This window comes from Telopea speciosissima, chromosome 3 (genome assembly GCF_018873765.1).
Source record: "Telopea speciosissima isolate NSW1024214 ecotype Mountain lineage chromosome 3, Tspe_v1, whole genome shotgun sequence".
NCBI lineage: Eukaryota > Viridiplantae > Streptophyta > Magnoliopsida > Proteales > Proteaceae > Telopea > Telopea speciosissima.
The window spans coordinates 29502710-29519049 of NC_057918.1; the positions used below are offsets into that span (position 1 = coordinate 29502710).

The following is a 16340-nucleotide window of genomic DNA, read 5'->3' on the forward strand; positions in this document are numbered from 1 at the left end:
GTATATTTCGTAGAAATACTGTGTATTGAGCAGTATATTTTGGTAAATTTCGTAGAAATACTTTGTGTATTGAGTATTAAACTATTGACTATTATGAAGTTTATGAGTTATGACTTATGCACTTATGACTTTATGAGTTTAAACTTAAAGTTTAAACTTAAAGTTTAAACTAAAGGCTACATTTGACTTTATTTTTGTTTCATTACTTTGTTTAAATTTCTTATTATGTCTTTTAGTACTTAAACAATATGTATTTAACTATTTTATACAACAGGGTCCGACCGTATACAGTCAATCAAGGGTGCAAACCCAAAACACCACTTTGAGTTCATTTTTTTTGCAATATGAAGGTTTAAATGTGTTTATTTAGCTTAAATAAGGGTGTCCATGAAGTATCAGGCCTAGATATGGCCAAATACCCACCGAGATGGACTCCCGAAATATTGCAGAAAAAATGCAATATTTCGGCGAAATTTTGCCAAATTTCGGATATTTCGGATATCTCGGTGGGCCCGAGATACCGATATATCGCGAGATATAGTACTATGGTGATGGGTTAAAGACATCGTAGTACTCCTTGAATCAGGTTCGATGTCTTCTTCTTTCTTTCCGGTTGAATTCTGAATAATAGTGGATCGATCCTATGCTTTATATTGCTGGTGATTGTGTAGCTCGATTGGGATATCGATTTTTCATGCTCTACTGTGGATTTTTGCATTCGGTAGTGGAATAAATTTTTCAGATCGATTTTTGATCAATTTCTATGGCTGTCTGGTTCTCGGTTTGGCTGATTGAGATCGATTTTTATGGATGTATGGCCCTTTGATTGAGATTAATTTTTCCCTACTACTTGGGTTGTTTTTGGTGATCGTTTGTTGAGTCCTATTGGACTGTTAGGCTGGTTGATTGCTGGGTCCTATACTCCTATGGGACTGGTTGATTGTTTGAAGTTAATTGGACTGTTTTACTGCTGTTCATGGACCCGTCAAGTTCTATTTCTGGTTTATCTTTGTATTGGTTGTAATGGGGGAGCCACAAAAGGATGCTAAGTTGGTGACTGAGGTTGTATGTTCCTCATCAACATATCTCACATCTAAGAAATTGGAAGGGAGTTGCAACTTTCAGCAGTGGCAGAAGATTGTGTCCTTAGTTCTAACTGGAAGGGGTGACAAAAAACACTTGACAGGGGTGAAACCTGAGGATACTGATGAGTCTTCATGGGAAATTACTGATGCTCAAATTTTGGGACAAAGGTTGAATTCCATGGACAACAACATTGTTGACCTGGTTACACATATCAACACTGTCAAGGAACTATGGAATTACTTGGCCATGTTGTACTCTGGACACATTAATCTTTTGAGGATTTATGAACTGTCCCAGGAATTCTATCGTGTTGATAGGAAGGGTCGTCTACTTACCCAACACTTTGCTGATTTCAAGCGTATGTATGAAGAATTGAATGCACTGCTGCCCATTACCTCTGATGTGACACAAATGCAGAATCAACGGGAGTAGTTGGCGGTTATGAGCTTCTTGGGCAGCTTGGGAACAGAGTTTGATTTTGTTCGCCCTTATATCCTTGGTGGTGACAAAGTTCCCTCACTTGCAGATACTTTTTCTGGGGTACTTCGTGTATCCCAAGACACTAGCACTGTTGATAGCAGTGGCCGTGCAAGAGGATGTGGTCCTATTAAAAATCCAACGCATGTTGTTCCTTCATCAGCTAGTACTCAAGGCTTGATTGATAAATCTAAGAAAACTGGTCCGGTGAAGACATGTCACCATTGTGGTAAACCTGGTCATATTCAGCGGTTTTGTTGGAAGTTACATGGCAAACCACCTTAGTCCAAGATAGCTAACACTGCTAATACTGAACCAGCAGCCCCATTTTTGCCTATGGAGGAGTGCCGTGTGACTTTGACCATGACAGAGGAGGAGTATGCTCGATACAGCCAGGGAAAGGCATCTCAAGAAACTCCTTCCACTGCTACTTTTGTCCAAACAGGTAATGCCACTGCGTGCCTCTCCACCTCTAGGCCCTGGATTATTGATTCAGGGGCGTCAGATCATATGTCTGGGGTGTCAGGTATCTTTTCCTCCTTACAAACCTCTTCTTCTAGTATTACCCTTGCTAACGGTTCCTTTGCCACAGTCAAAGGTACTGGCACTGTTCAGCCCACCTCCACCCTATCCTTGTCTTCAGTCTTATATTTACCTAAATTCTCATTTAATATTTTGTCAATTAGCCAACTCATCAAGGCATATAACTATTCTATAACCTTTTTTTTTTATGGTTGTATTTTTCAGGATCTCCAGACAAAGAAGACGATTGGTAGAGGCCGAGAATCGGGGGGGCTATGTCTTCTTGAGGACACACCTTCTGTTGCCTGTTTGAGTACATCATCCCCTCACCAGATACACTGTCGGCTGGAACATCCTTCCTTACAGAGTTTGCAGACACTTTATCCTAGTTTTCGTTCTCTTTCGGTTTTAGATTGTGAGTCTTGTCAGTTTGGGAAACTCCACCATGTGAGTTATTCCCCTAGAGTCAATAACCGGACCACCAATCCGTCTTATTTAGATCATTTTGATGTATGGGGTCCTTGTCCGGTACCGTCCAAACTTGGGTTTAAGTATTTTGTTACTTTTATCGATAGACCAACACAGGTAGAATTTTCCTTGTTGTGCATGTGGATGATATTGTGATTACTGGAGATGACTTTAAAGGTATCAAGAGTTTGAAGTCTCATTTACAACAAAGGTTTCAAACTAAGGATTTGGGGAAGTTAAATTATTTCCTAGGTGTTGAAGTGGCTCAATCGAGGAAGGGTATATCCCTCTCGCAGCGGAAGCATACTCTTGACTTGCTTACAGACACTGGGATGCTAGAGTGTCGATCTCTTGATAACCCGGTGGATCCTAATGTCAAACTTGTTGCTGAAGAGGGAGATGTTCTTGACGATCCAGAGAAGTATAGAAGACTAGTTGGGAAGCTCAATTATTTGACTTTCACTAGACCCGATATTGCTTTTCCGATGAGTGTTGTAAGCCAGTTCTTGTCATCTCCTCGGACTCCTCATTGGGATGCTGTTATCCGAATTTTGAGATATCTTAAGAAGGCTCCAGGACGTGGATTAGTATATATTGATCATGGACATGGGAGAGTTGAAGGTTTCTCAAATGCAGATTGGGCTGGGTCACCTATTGATAGGAGGTCAACTTCAAGTTATTGTGTATTTGTGGGAGGTAACCTTGTCTCATGGAAGAGCAAGAAACAAAGTGTAGTGGCTAGATCAAGTGCAGAGTCAAAATATCAAGCCATGGCACATGCAACTTCTGAACTGGTTTGGTTGAAAATGTTGCTAACTGAGCTTGGGTTTGAGGCATAGTTGTCATGGCGTCGCCATGGCGTCCTGGCGCTGGAGAGGGTTGCATGGCGACCTACGACATGGCGTCCCTCTTTGATTTCTTCTTCCTGTCTCTCTTTCCCTCTTCGATTTCTTCTTCCCTCTTCGATTTCTTCTTTCCCTCTTCAATTTCTTTCGATTTCTTCTTTCCCTCTTCGATTTCTTCTTCGATTTCTTCTTCCTGTCTTCTTTCCCTCTTCGATTTCTTTCGATTTCTTCTTTCCCTCTTCGATTTCTTCTTCGATTTCTGAATTTTCTTCTTAAAACTTGAGAAACAATAGAGAAAAAATAAAACATGGCTTGAGTATACATCTATTAACACATTAAAAATAGAGAAAATAAAAAATAAAACATGGTCGACATGCTCGCCATGACGGGCGACATGTCGATATATCGACGTGACACCCCTCCACCGACTTGGATCGCCGTGACGCCGTGACAACTATGGTTTGAGGATTCTTCGCCAATACAACTACGGTGTGATAACCAGGCAGCAATACATATTGCCTCAAACCCAGTGTTCCATGAAAGGACCAAACACATTGAGGTGGACTGTCACTTTATTCAAGAAAAACTTCAGCAGGGAGTAATCTCTACAAAGCACGTCAAGACAAGAGAGCAACTTACAGATCTTTTTACTAGTCATTAGGAAGTGGGAGGATTGACTATATTTGTAACAAACTGGGCATGATTGATATATATGCTCCAGCTTGAGGAGGAGTGTTAAGAGGGAGAATATTCGCGGGATTAGCATTAGAATTCTGGCGCTATTACCGAGAGGATCTCCTCTCTTTCTTTTTATTCTTTTTATATTTTTTGGTTTCCCTTTTTTTCCCCTGTGATTAATACCTATATTAAAGAGAATATTGCAGCCCTCTCAATTAACGAGAGCGCTGCTCTTTGGCTCTCTCCTCTTCTTCCTCCCTTCTTCCTTCTCTATTTTTCCATTTATTCACAGGAAGTTTGCTACAAAACAATAAAACATTGAATACCAAAAAAAAAAATCCTAAATCACAATCAAATATGAACAAATAATTCTACTCAAGTACCAAATACCTCAATTAGTTGAAAAGTTACAAATGATTAAGATGGGACAAGTGGATTGGCTACTCCAGGCCTTCTCAAACAAAAATGGTGCTGGCAATAATTGATGTTACAAAAAACAAATATCCAAGATGGTTGTTAAAACAGTTTTGAGTTGTACATGGATAATGGTCAACCAATTAGATTGAAAATATACTCTTCTAGAATGGAGAACCTAAAAAGAAGTGGAACATTTATCCTCTACATAACATGCTTCCATGGAGAGTAATTAACTTTACAGCTCTGAAGGTTCCTCTCCTCTATATACATCTAACAAACAGTACTCATATTCAGCAATATATGTCCTGGTGGAATAAAAGCTCTCTATGGCCAGGCAAGTGCAATCTCTGATAGGCTGCAAGAACTAAGGAGGAAACCCATTTGGATACTACATCTGACTATCCAAGTCTCAAGAACAGATGCAACTTACAGGTATGGTAAAATCGCAGTAGAGAGAGATTGCTAACAGATTTGCTGTTAACAGAAGCTCTCTCCTTTGCACTTTAAGGCCCCAAAAATAAATTTTCTCAAATAACCTTCAAAATTGAGAAACTTCAGTAGCCATACGTGTAGGCTGCTACTGCAAGATCCTGGGGCTACCTGTGATCCAGAACCACCACTTAATCAAAGCAAAACAATGAATGGGCCCCGGGGGGTGGGGGGACACCAAGATTTAGACAGGACATTGAGCATGTCTTTTATGATGTTTGATGCCAACTTCTGGAGACCGTGATGTTTTATTTGAGAACTTATCCATGTAGATCAGCCAACAATTTTCTGGAAACTGTGATTTTTTGTTTGGGAACTCATACATGTAGATCATCTGTTGTTCAAAAAATTACATCTTCACTCAGCCTGTTTCCAAGATAACCTGTTTTTAACTCTAACACTATGTCAGCCTCCTCCAGGAATGTCAACGGCAGATAGTTTATCATTTGATAGTGTTGAATAATGTAAACCAGAATATCGTGGGGGTATTCTGGTCTTTTTATTGCTTTATTTTTATGTTTATGTACTGCCTAGCTATGTCGGCTATGCTAGGGGGTATTATTGTCATTAGGGTGTAACTCTTCATATTATAAATCTATGGCTTGTTTGATCATATCGATCATTCAAGCATTCTCCTATTTCTCTGTTTTGTTAACATGGTATCAGAGCAGGCAGGGGTCACAGTATCGAGTCCCCTGGGAGCGGGCAGGTGTTAAAAAATACATTTATCCACCCGTATCCACCTTTGGATAGTCCGCCGTGTTAGAGCTCATGTATGATATACATATTGTTTCCTCCCTTTCCTACAAGGTCGGCCTTTTAGAGGAAGCGGTTCCAACATGGCCGACTGGGTAATGGTGCTCAGGTTTATGAGATCAGGAAGACACTCCAAAACACTACTCAGAAGGAGTTGTCTGTCACTAAATACTATGCTGTCCTCAAAAGTTTATGGCAGCAACTGGATCACTATGCTCGATTTCAGCCTTCTACGACTGCTGACATCACTGCCTATCAGACTTATGTGGACCAATTTTAGGTGTATGATTTTTTAGCTGGCCTTAATGCTGATTATGATCCCATTCGTGTGCAAGTTCTTGGTAGGGTTCCTGTTGGCAGAGTCGAGGGTTAGAAAGAGAGAATGAAAGAAAATAATGTGTTGTATTCATTGATAATTAAGCCCCTCTATTAGATGTGGGACTAAAACCCACATAGCCCACTTACACTTAATAACATAAGACGAATAAAACTACCCTAAAAATACCAGAATACCCCCACGGTATTCTGGATTACATATTCCAAAACTCCCCCTCAAGCTAGATTATACAAATAAGCAAAGAAAGAAGATCCAGTTTGAATTAAAGAAAAAATAACTCCTAATAATGCTAACACTCCCTCAAGTTGGCGCATACAAGGTACTAATGCTCAACTTGAACAAAAAAAGGGGAAAAACTAAGTTGTAGCAGAATCCAGCTTGACAGATGAATGCAGCTCCTAAATAAACCTTCAAGAACTTGGAAAAAATAAGTCTTCAAAACCTGGGCAGACTTGAGCAGCAAACTTTCACCAATCTTTAACAGCTGTCCAGTGATGAATCTCTGATTGATAATCTTGAAGATAAGCAACTAGGGCAGTAAGCAGATGAATCAAGCAGCAGAAAAGATCAAGCAGCGGAAAAAAATCAACCCAACTATAGAACCTCATATAGGCAGGCAATAACCAAACATCTTCAATACTTTAATACTTCAATCTCCCCCTTACGGCAAACTCAACCCAATAACAAAGTAGATAACCATTGGCAATGGTGAAAACTCTGATCTAGCACCAAGTGTTCCTACAAGTTCTACTTCTACAATGTCTGCAGGTGCACTGTACATAATCTCCCCCTCACGTGTAGTAGTACACGTGGACATAACAGAGATGATGAATGAGATAGTGCAAAAGGATAATATTCCGGAATATTCCAAGAGGTGCTAAGGGTAATGGAAAAGGAAGAAATGGCTAATTAGAGAATACCATTATCGTCCAAAGTGGTTATGGGTATATGCCAAAGGTATGTTTTGGGAGGTGGGTAAGTAAAAAAGGCAGTGGGATAAAGAATCATGGAGAAAAAACAATACAACATAGCAATTTTCAACCTTCTTCAATCGATCAAACAAACTTCTTTTGATGGAAACTCCTACAGGGGAGAAACTCCTAACTCCAATATTCAAATCTGATAATTATACAGATCTGATTTGAAGTAAGGAAAAGCCCAATCTTCAAGGCTTGATCAATCTTCAAACAAGGAAGAACAAGTGTGCAAAACTCCAATTTATAAACTCCCACATGCGAAATAGGACTGACGAAGATATCAAGACAACAATTGATGTAAGAAGCTTCAACAAAAAAACTTGGATCAGATCTGAATTAGTGAACAATGCTAGGGTCAAGCTCCAAAGTAAGCCAGATATGAACCAGAAAAGCTTCACATAACTGAATAGGTTCGTAGTTGCAACCAATAGCCATAGAACACACTGTTGTAATCCCAAATAAGCTGATCTCCAGGGTAGTAGATTCGAGTCTTCAATAATGAAAGAAATTTGATCTCCAATAGTAAGATACTCGGTCTCAATAATAGGGCAGCAGTAGTCCACATAAAGGTAGCAATAACATGTCAACCAGTCATGCTTACAGAAGCTAATCAATAGAACCAGCAAGGTATGTAGTACAACTCAATAGAACCAGCAAATTCAAGATGAATAATCTGACAGAGCCATAGGTAGTTGAAGCAGCCAGCCACATAGGAACCAATAAAAAATAAGTTGATAATTGAAGAAATCCAGCCATAAGTGTGAACCTGAATTTTTTTTCAAAAAAACTCCAAGAATGAGGCTGAAATTTGGGTTGAATATTCCTCTAATATGTATAAGACTCTCCTCAAAAAATTAGCTTGATAGGACAACCCTAACCCTAAAATCGATTTTTATCAGGATTTTGGAAAACCTTGAAATTGAGATCGATTAGGGGAAGGGGACTTCAAAAACCTGTTGATATTTGTCAAGTGTGATGATTTCTTGGCATAGGTGCTGTCCACAGCTGCTAGAATGGATCTCCAATACAGACACCCAATCTCTTGTAGGATTTGAGACTTGATTTTCAAGTGGGAGGAACAACAAAAAGTGCAGAAAAAATAGGGCAGCAGCTATCTTAGGTAAGATACTTCTTTAAGCCATGAATAATTGAAGTAGATTGCCTCTCTTGATGGTAGAAACACCTCCAAAAACTCCAAAAGCAGCAGGTAACCCTAACCCAAAAAAATCGATTAATGTCAGGGTTTTGGAAAATCCTGAAAAATAGAGATCGATTGGGGAGGGGTCATCTAGAAAACTTGGTATTAACAGAATAGGATTAGAGAATGAATGCTTGGATGGTTTAGTCATCCCAAGCACATCTTTATTTATAATCATAATGAAGAATGAAACAATTGTACATTAGCAATGTGGGACTAAACCACATGCACGAAATAAATAAAATAATAAAAGAAAGAGGACCAGAATACCCCAACGGAATTCTGGCCATATAGCTAACACTCCCCCTCAAGTTGGTGCATATATATCATGCATGCCCAACTTGACTAAGATAGGATGAAACAGCTTGCTACTCAGCCCCTTAGTGAACACATCAGCCAGTTGATCAGTGGACTTCACAAAGGGAACACAAATGAGGCCGGCTTCAAGCTTCTCCTTGATGAAATGACGGTCAACCTCCACGTGTTTAGTATGATCATGCTAGACAGGGTTATGAGCAATGCTAATGGCGGCTTTATTGTCACAATAAAGCATCATAGGAAGATGGACAACAACACCAATATCCTGCAATAATCATCTAAGCCACAGAAGTTCACAAATTCCTTGTGCCATTGCACGGAACTCGGCTTCAGGACTAGACCTTGCCACAACATTCTGCTTTTTGCTACGCCATGTGACAAGGTTCCCACCCACAAAGGAACAGTAGCCAAAGATAGATTTCCAGTCAGCAGAACCAGCCCAATCGGCATCAGTATAGGCTTCAATCTTCAAGTGACCATTGGGAGATAGAAGGATTCCCTTTCCCGAAGCAGACTTCAAATACCTCAAAATACGACGGACTGCATCCATATGAGAGGAATAGGGATCATACATGAACTGACTCACCAAACTTACAGCAACTACAATGTCAGGGTGTGTGTGAGAAAGGTAGATTAGTTTGCCCACTAACCGCTGATAAGCACCCTTGTCAACAGGCTCACCCTCTTTCTCCCTAAGTTTTGTAGTAGCTTCCATAGGAGTATCTGAAGGATGACAGCCAAGTAGCCCTGTCTCAGTCAATAGATCAAGGACATATTTTCTTTGAGAAAGAAAGATGCCCTTTGAAGATCTTCTATCCCTAGAAAATATTTTAGGGGACCAAGATCTTTGACCTCAAACTCACGGCCAAGAAGAAATTTCAAATCCCTGATTGCAGCATCATCATTACCCGTGACCACAATATCATCCACATAGACTATGAGAAGAGTAACCTTGTTACCAAGCCGTCTGATAAACAAAGTGTGATCAGCATTGCTCTGCTTGTAACCTGCTGAAATCATAGCCTTATGAAATCTGCCAAACTAGGCCCTAGGTGACTGCTTCAAACCATAAAGGGCACGCTTCAATTTACAAACCCTACCCTTAGTCCTGTCATCAGAAAAACCTAGTGGAATGTCCATATATACCTCCTCCTCAAGCTCTCCATGGAGGAAGGCATTTTTGACATCTAACTGCTGAAGATCCTACCCAAGATTCGCAGCACAAGATAATAACACCCTGACGGTGTTGAGCTTTGCCACTGGTGCAAAGGTCTCCAGATAGTCAACTCCATAAGTCTAAGTGAACCCCTTTGCAACCAGACGTGCCTTATACCTATCCACCGAGCCATCAGCTTTTTGTTTAACTACGAAGACCCATCTACATCCCACTGGTTTTTTTCCTGGAGGAAGAGCCATAAGATCCCACGTATTATTTTTGTGTAGTGCTCTCATTTCTTCCAACATTGCTACCTTCCACTTTCCATCTGTAGATGCTTCCTGCCAATTTCTAGGAATCGAGATAGAGGAAAGAGAAGATACAAATGCACGAAAAGAGGGAGAAAGAGAGTTATAAGAAACAAAATGAGATATGGGATGTAAAGTGCAAGTCCTAGTACCTTTGCGAAGTGCAATAGGTAGGTCGGAAGGAGATGGATTATCAGGAGATGTAGGATCTGTGTCTGGAGCCGGCAATTGGATGGGTACTGTTGCTACAGTGGGATGCAACTGCCCTTTGGTGGATCTACCCCTTGTATAGGTGATCATGTTGCAATTGTCAATTCTCTTCTGAAATTCACCAATAGTTCCCTGAACTGGAGTCAGCTCTCCCTGAATAGGAATATTAACAACACTATTTTCTATGGTCTCCCCCTGTAAAGGATTCCCATTAGGTGAGGGAGGAACAGCTAGAGGTTGTTGGGCAATCTCCAAAGTAGGATGGGCAGCATCCAAAGTTGGATGGGAAGCATCCAAAGTTGAATGGGAAGCATCCAAAAAGGGTTGGGCAGCAGCCGTGGGTGGTAAAGGGGGCAGGACAGCAGCCGAGGGTGGTAAAGATGGCTGGGCAGCAGCCAGAGGTACCTCAGGTAAAAGAATTTCAAAAGCCACATCTTCACCAGCACTCTCCCCCTGAAGAGGTGGAGAAGAATAATAAGAAAGGGACTCATAGAAAATAACATCCATACTAACCACGGCACGGCGGGAAGGGGGATGGTAGCATTTATAGCCTTTCTGGGTTGGAGAATAACCCAAGAAAATACAACGGAGCCCCCGAGGTTCAAGTTTGCCTGGAGATTTGGTATCTCTAGCATAACACACACAACCAAACACCTTGGGAGGTACAATAAAGGAGGAATTACCAACCAAAATATCAGAGGGACTACGGGAGTTAAGTACCCTAGAGGGCAGCCTATTGATGAGATAGGCCGCCGTAAGAACCGCATCCCCCCAACATTGAGATGGGACATTTTTCGCAAACATCAAAGCTCTGGCCATTTCTAGCAAGTAGCAGTTTTTCCTTTCTGCTACACCATTCTGGGCAGGGGTATCAACACAACTTGTTTGATGAATGATTCCATGGTCAGTCAAATATTTTTGAAATTGTGATTCTTTATTCTCTGTCCCATTATTACTTCTCAATATTTTGAGAGTAGCCTAGAACTGAGTTTGGACCATTTTACGAAAGTGCTGAAAACATGAAAAAACCTGATTTTTTGTGTGCAAAAGATACACCCATGTGTGCCTAGAATGACAATCAATGAAAGAGACAAACCACCGATGACCAGAAATAGAGGGTTTACGATTAGGGCCCCAAACATCAGAGTGCACTAATTGAAAGCAAGAAGAACTCCTTTTATTTAAAATAGGATAATTTGAACGTGTCTGTTTGGCCAGAACACACGCCTCACAAAAAAAGTCATCCTTAGTACGAAGGGTAATCAAACTAAGAAATAAATGTGCTAAAATTCCTAAAGGGGGGTGACCTAACCTAGAGTGCCACTGGTAGAGTTGAGAAGAGACCATGGAGTTCTGGTGTAGTGGAGAAGGCAATGGTGGTGGAGAGAAGCGACCATCATCAAGCAGGTACAGCCCACCGTGCACTTTACCCAATCCAATCGTCCTCCCAGAGTCCAGATCCTGAAACACACAATGAGAAGGAAAGAAAGTGACTTTGCAGTTAAGATCACGAGTAATACTACTAATGGAAAGAAGGTTAGTAGTAAAATTAGGAATATGCAAAACAGAAGTTAATGGAAGAGAGGAAATGTAGTTGATGATTCCTTTTCCAGATATAGAAGAAAGGGAACAATCAGCTACCTTGACCTTGTCTTTCCCAGAAGTAGGAGATTATCTATGAAACAAACCAAAGGAACCGGTCATATGATCTATAGCCCCAGAATCTATGATCCAAGGATGTGAAGCTACAGAAGCACAATGACCCCCAAATGGAATACCTGACCGGGCAAAGTGGGAACCTGAAGTAGCAGAAGAATTGGCAGTAGCTGATGTAGTAGAGGCAGTAGCAGCGGAAGACCTCAGCATACGAAGGAGTGCCTGTAGATCATCCTGGGATAGACCAGGGTCAGTAACAGGGGCCGCAGTAACAATCTCGGTCTGATGGGCCTTGGTTTTAGTCTTTGTCTTGGTCTTGGCAGCCCTTTTAGCTTCAAAGTCAGCCGGTTTCCATGAAGTTTCCAACACTTCTCTTTGGTGCGGTAAGGTTTGTGACAGTACTCACAAACAACAGACCCAGTAGTAAAATCACCAAGAGAAGCAGTGCCACTAGGTGCAGGAGTGGCAGGGGCAGCAGCCTGGAGTGCCGATCAGTCATTAATAGGAGGGTGCAACATGGCAGCCCTACGGTTTTCTTCAGAGGAGCCCAGGGCATAGGACTGTTCAAGTGTGGGAAATGGCTTATGACCCAACACCTGAACCCGAATCTGATCATACTCGACATTCAAACCTGCCAAAAAATCATAGACTGATCTTGTCCATATGTTGTTTGTAAGAAGTAATATCAGCAGTTGTACTTGGGTGAAAGTCAGAAAAGTGGTCCAGTTGCTGCCAAAGGCTACGCAAAGTAGCATAGTACTTGGAGACTGTCAACTCCCCCTGAGTAGTGTGAATGACCTTCTTCCTGAGTTCATAAACCTGGGCATCATTGCCAAGCTATCCGTAAGTTTCCTTGCAAGCAGCCCAAATTTCCGAGGCTGTGTCAAGGAGAAGAAAATTGTGCTGCAGATCTGTAGTCATAGAACCAATTAGGTAGGACATAAGAACTTCATTGTTGGCAAGCCACTTATCTTGAGCAGCTCCAACCTCAGTGGGCATAACAGTAGTGATGCAGATTCATCACCAAATAGGGCTTGTTTCATTGGGAATAAGTCTAGGGTTGGGTTACATACATGTTGGGCCTTTGATCCCATGGGTTTCTAACGGAATAAGCCATTTTTATGGGCCTAAAATATGGGTATATAGGTTGCATACGGGATTAGCCCAAATACTTAGTTTATTTTTATGTTTTTTAATTGAACCGGTTCAAATTGATTGCATCCAATTGGTTCAATTTAAGTGATCATGTGACTTGGTTAAGTGGTCATGTGATGTAAGTTGGGCTGGATTAGGACTTTATAAGTCCAGCCATGTTTTGAGTCTATTTCTTTTAGTATTTTAGTTTCCTAGTTAGTTTAAGTTGCCTAATAGGTTAGGGATAGGGTTAAGCCATTCTTTTTTAGTGTCTAAGTCTATTTGTGAGTCTTCTATATAAGTTTGTAAGGGAGGCCAGCATTACAGACGAATTTTGATTAATAAAAACTCAGCTTTATGCTTGCTGCCTTTGTTGCTACCTTTGCTCCATCGTGAGTGTGCCTTGTGAGTAATATCAAGGTGAAGGGATTGGTGGACTCTGATCGACTCCTTGCATCTTGTAGATCGGGAGGTCTTTCTTCTTATTCAATCGAGCTTCTTCAAGCTGCTGCTGCTGCTTTTGAAGGAGATCAAACTAGTAAGTAATCTTAGTTTCCTACATATATCCTTCCCCTCTTCATCCTCTAACCTAATCCACACACCCCTCCATCCATCAAACCCTAATTTCCATTAAACCTGCAACTCCTACCTCAACTAGGACTCCCTCATAACTACAGATCTGGCCATCAATTTCGAACCATACTTCCAGCCTATATTCTCCACACCTCTCCCTACACTCGACCTTAAACACAGCCCTTAGTCTCCACTACAACCCCTCCATTCCCCCACTCCATTAAACCTAAAATCTGCAACTCAATTCTGTCCAGAATTGCAGAATTTTAAAACCTTCCCAAATCCTATTATTTTTATACCATATTGACCCCCTAGACCTGCCCATTAAAGCCATATAAGACCCATTCCCAAATTCCCATCCTAAACCCTAGAATTGACCTAAATCCTAGTGCTGTCCATTCCAAGGTACTAAAACTCGGGTCTCGGTGCCAACTCGACTCTTGGAAAAACCGAGTCGAGTCGAGATCTCGTCGAGATCTCGCCGAGTTGGTGCATTTTTTTTTTTTTCAACTCGAAGCCTCAACTTTGGGTCAACCCAAGATCTGGACCCGAGATCCGAGATCTCGCCGAGATATGTCGAGTTTTGTCCAATTAGGTAAGGTATTTAAGTGGTAGGTGGGTTAAAATAACGGGTTGAAACCGAGATCCGAGATCTCGGCGAGATCTCGCCGAGATATTGCACTTTTGAGACTCGCAGGCAATCTCGTCTCGAGATTTCAAAAATCCGAGATCTCGCGAGTTTTCGAACCTTGGTCCATTCGAACCAGCAGCCCCTTTTGTTATTTGATCATGTTGTTTGGCTCCTAGTAGGTCTCCTACCTATCTAGGACTACATTAAGTAGTGCCCCTAATATGACCCGTAAGGCCACGGCCAGTAATGGCAAAGGATGCAGACCTAGACCAAAGCAAATAATTACTGCCATCCAACTTGATTGGATTTGGAAAAAAAGTGTGATAATCTGGCTTGCTGGTTCCATCACCAACAGAAGTAGCAGTCGAATCTACAGAGTCACCCATGAAGACAGTAGAGAAGCCCAAATCGCAGAAGGGGGCTGTTGTGAAGAAAAACCCAAGAAATCCTCCAAGTTAAGGGCTAAAATTGGAGAAGAGCCTGCTGGTAGTGGTAGAACAATGGTCTCCAAAAATCAGCAACAGTAGCCAAGTAAATCCCTTAGATCGGTTTTTACAGGGTTTTTTCCAAAACCCTGAAATTGATGAGATCGATGTAGGGAAGAAGAAGAGCAAAATCTCAGCAAATGGAGCTGAAACTAGGATCGAGTGGTGCTCTAGTAATGTTGAATCACTCTGCCAAATATCAGCTGCAACAAGAACCTGCAAACCCTGATTTGGTGGAAGAATAATCGATCTAGGATGTCTTCAAACTTGGTGAAGATAGGAACTAATCCAGAATAGTAAACACTGCTGCAGTTCTTGAGTCTTCAATGATGTAGATTGCTTCCTTGGAAGGGAGTGAGAGCAGTCCACAAAAAAACAGAATCTTCAAATATCTTAGGCAGCAACTGGAGCTGAAATTGTCCCTATCGATCAAATAACTTGATCATAGAATGAGGTAATGGAGGGCAGCCACTGGATCTATTGATCACCTCATCAGTGCTGCCCTAATAGGGGTGAATGAAGAACAAGGGGAAAGGAGAAGAAAAAAACTTGCGAATGAGAGGGGAGGAGGCTGAATTCGAGAAAGGAAGAGAAGGGGGGGTCCCTAATTCGAATTCTGCTTTGATACCATGTTAACAGAATAGGATTAGAGAATGAATGCTTGGATGGTTTAGTCATCCCAAGCACATCTTTATTTATAATCATAATGAAGAATGAAACAATTGTACAATAGCAATGTGGGACTAAACCACATGTACGAAATAAATAAAATAACAAAAAAAAGAGGACAAGAATACCCCCATGGTATTCTGGCCATATAGCTAACACTTGGATAGGTGCAAGATTGAGGTCGAGTGGTCCTAGTAATGGAAGTAATCAGCCCTCCAAAAATCAGCAACAGATGAAACCTGTAACCCTAATTTCGATTGGAGTCAGAGTATTGTCAGGATTTTTAGCAGGTAACCAAATTAGCAAGTTAAGAAAGTTTTTGTTGTAAAAACAAATCCAGCCATCAGAAAGGGTCCAAACTTAGGCCGAGTAGGGTTTGTAGTAGTAGGGAATCACCCCCCTAAAATCAGCTGCATCTAAAAAGGGAAACCCTAAAATCAATTGGAGTCAAGGTTTGAAAAACCCTGACAAGTTGAGATCGATTGGGGTAGGGGCTGGAAAGGTTAATGAATAATGGAGAAAAAGAAAAAAGGGAAGGAGGACAATGGAATAGGGTAGAAAGGGGCTGGAAAAGGGTGCATAAGAGTCTCTAACAATGGAGGATCAGCCATCTTTAGTGATAGAAATCAGATGTCCGAAAAATTCTGGAAAGCTCCAATATCGCAGGTATGGTTCCAGCAGATTTCGAACAGAATTTTTAATAAAAAAAGGTAGTATGGGAGGAGGGCAGCAACTAAATCATTGGATGCTTTGATTACCTCAATAGTGCTGCCCCCTTACAAGGATGAGAAGAAGAAAAAAAACAGAAGAAGGAGAAGCCGAGAGAGAGAGAAAGGTGGGAGAAGGCGATTGAAGAGAAGAAGGTTTTTTTTTTTCCCTCTCTTTTTCTAACCTAGATTAGACCTGCTCTGATACCATGTTGGCAGAATCGTGGGTTAGAATGAGAGAAT

The 16340-nt window shown here is 41.2% G+C and overlaps 1 protein-coding gene across 2 annotated transcripts in view; it reads right to left on the reverse strand.

Annotated features, from left to right (window-relative positions):
• The window catches only part of LOC122654791 (serine/threonine-protein kinase 38-like), a 76238-nt gene that overhangs the window by 36664 nt on the left and 23234 nt on the right, over positions 1 to 16340 (reverse strand). The gene's annotated exons all lie outside the window — the stretch shown is intronic.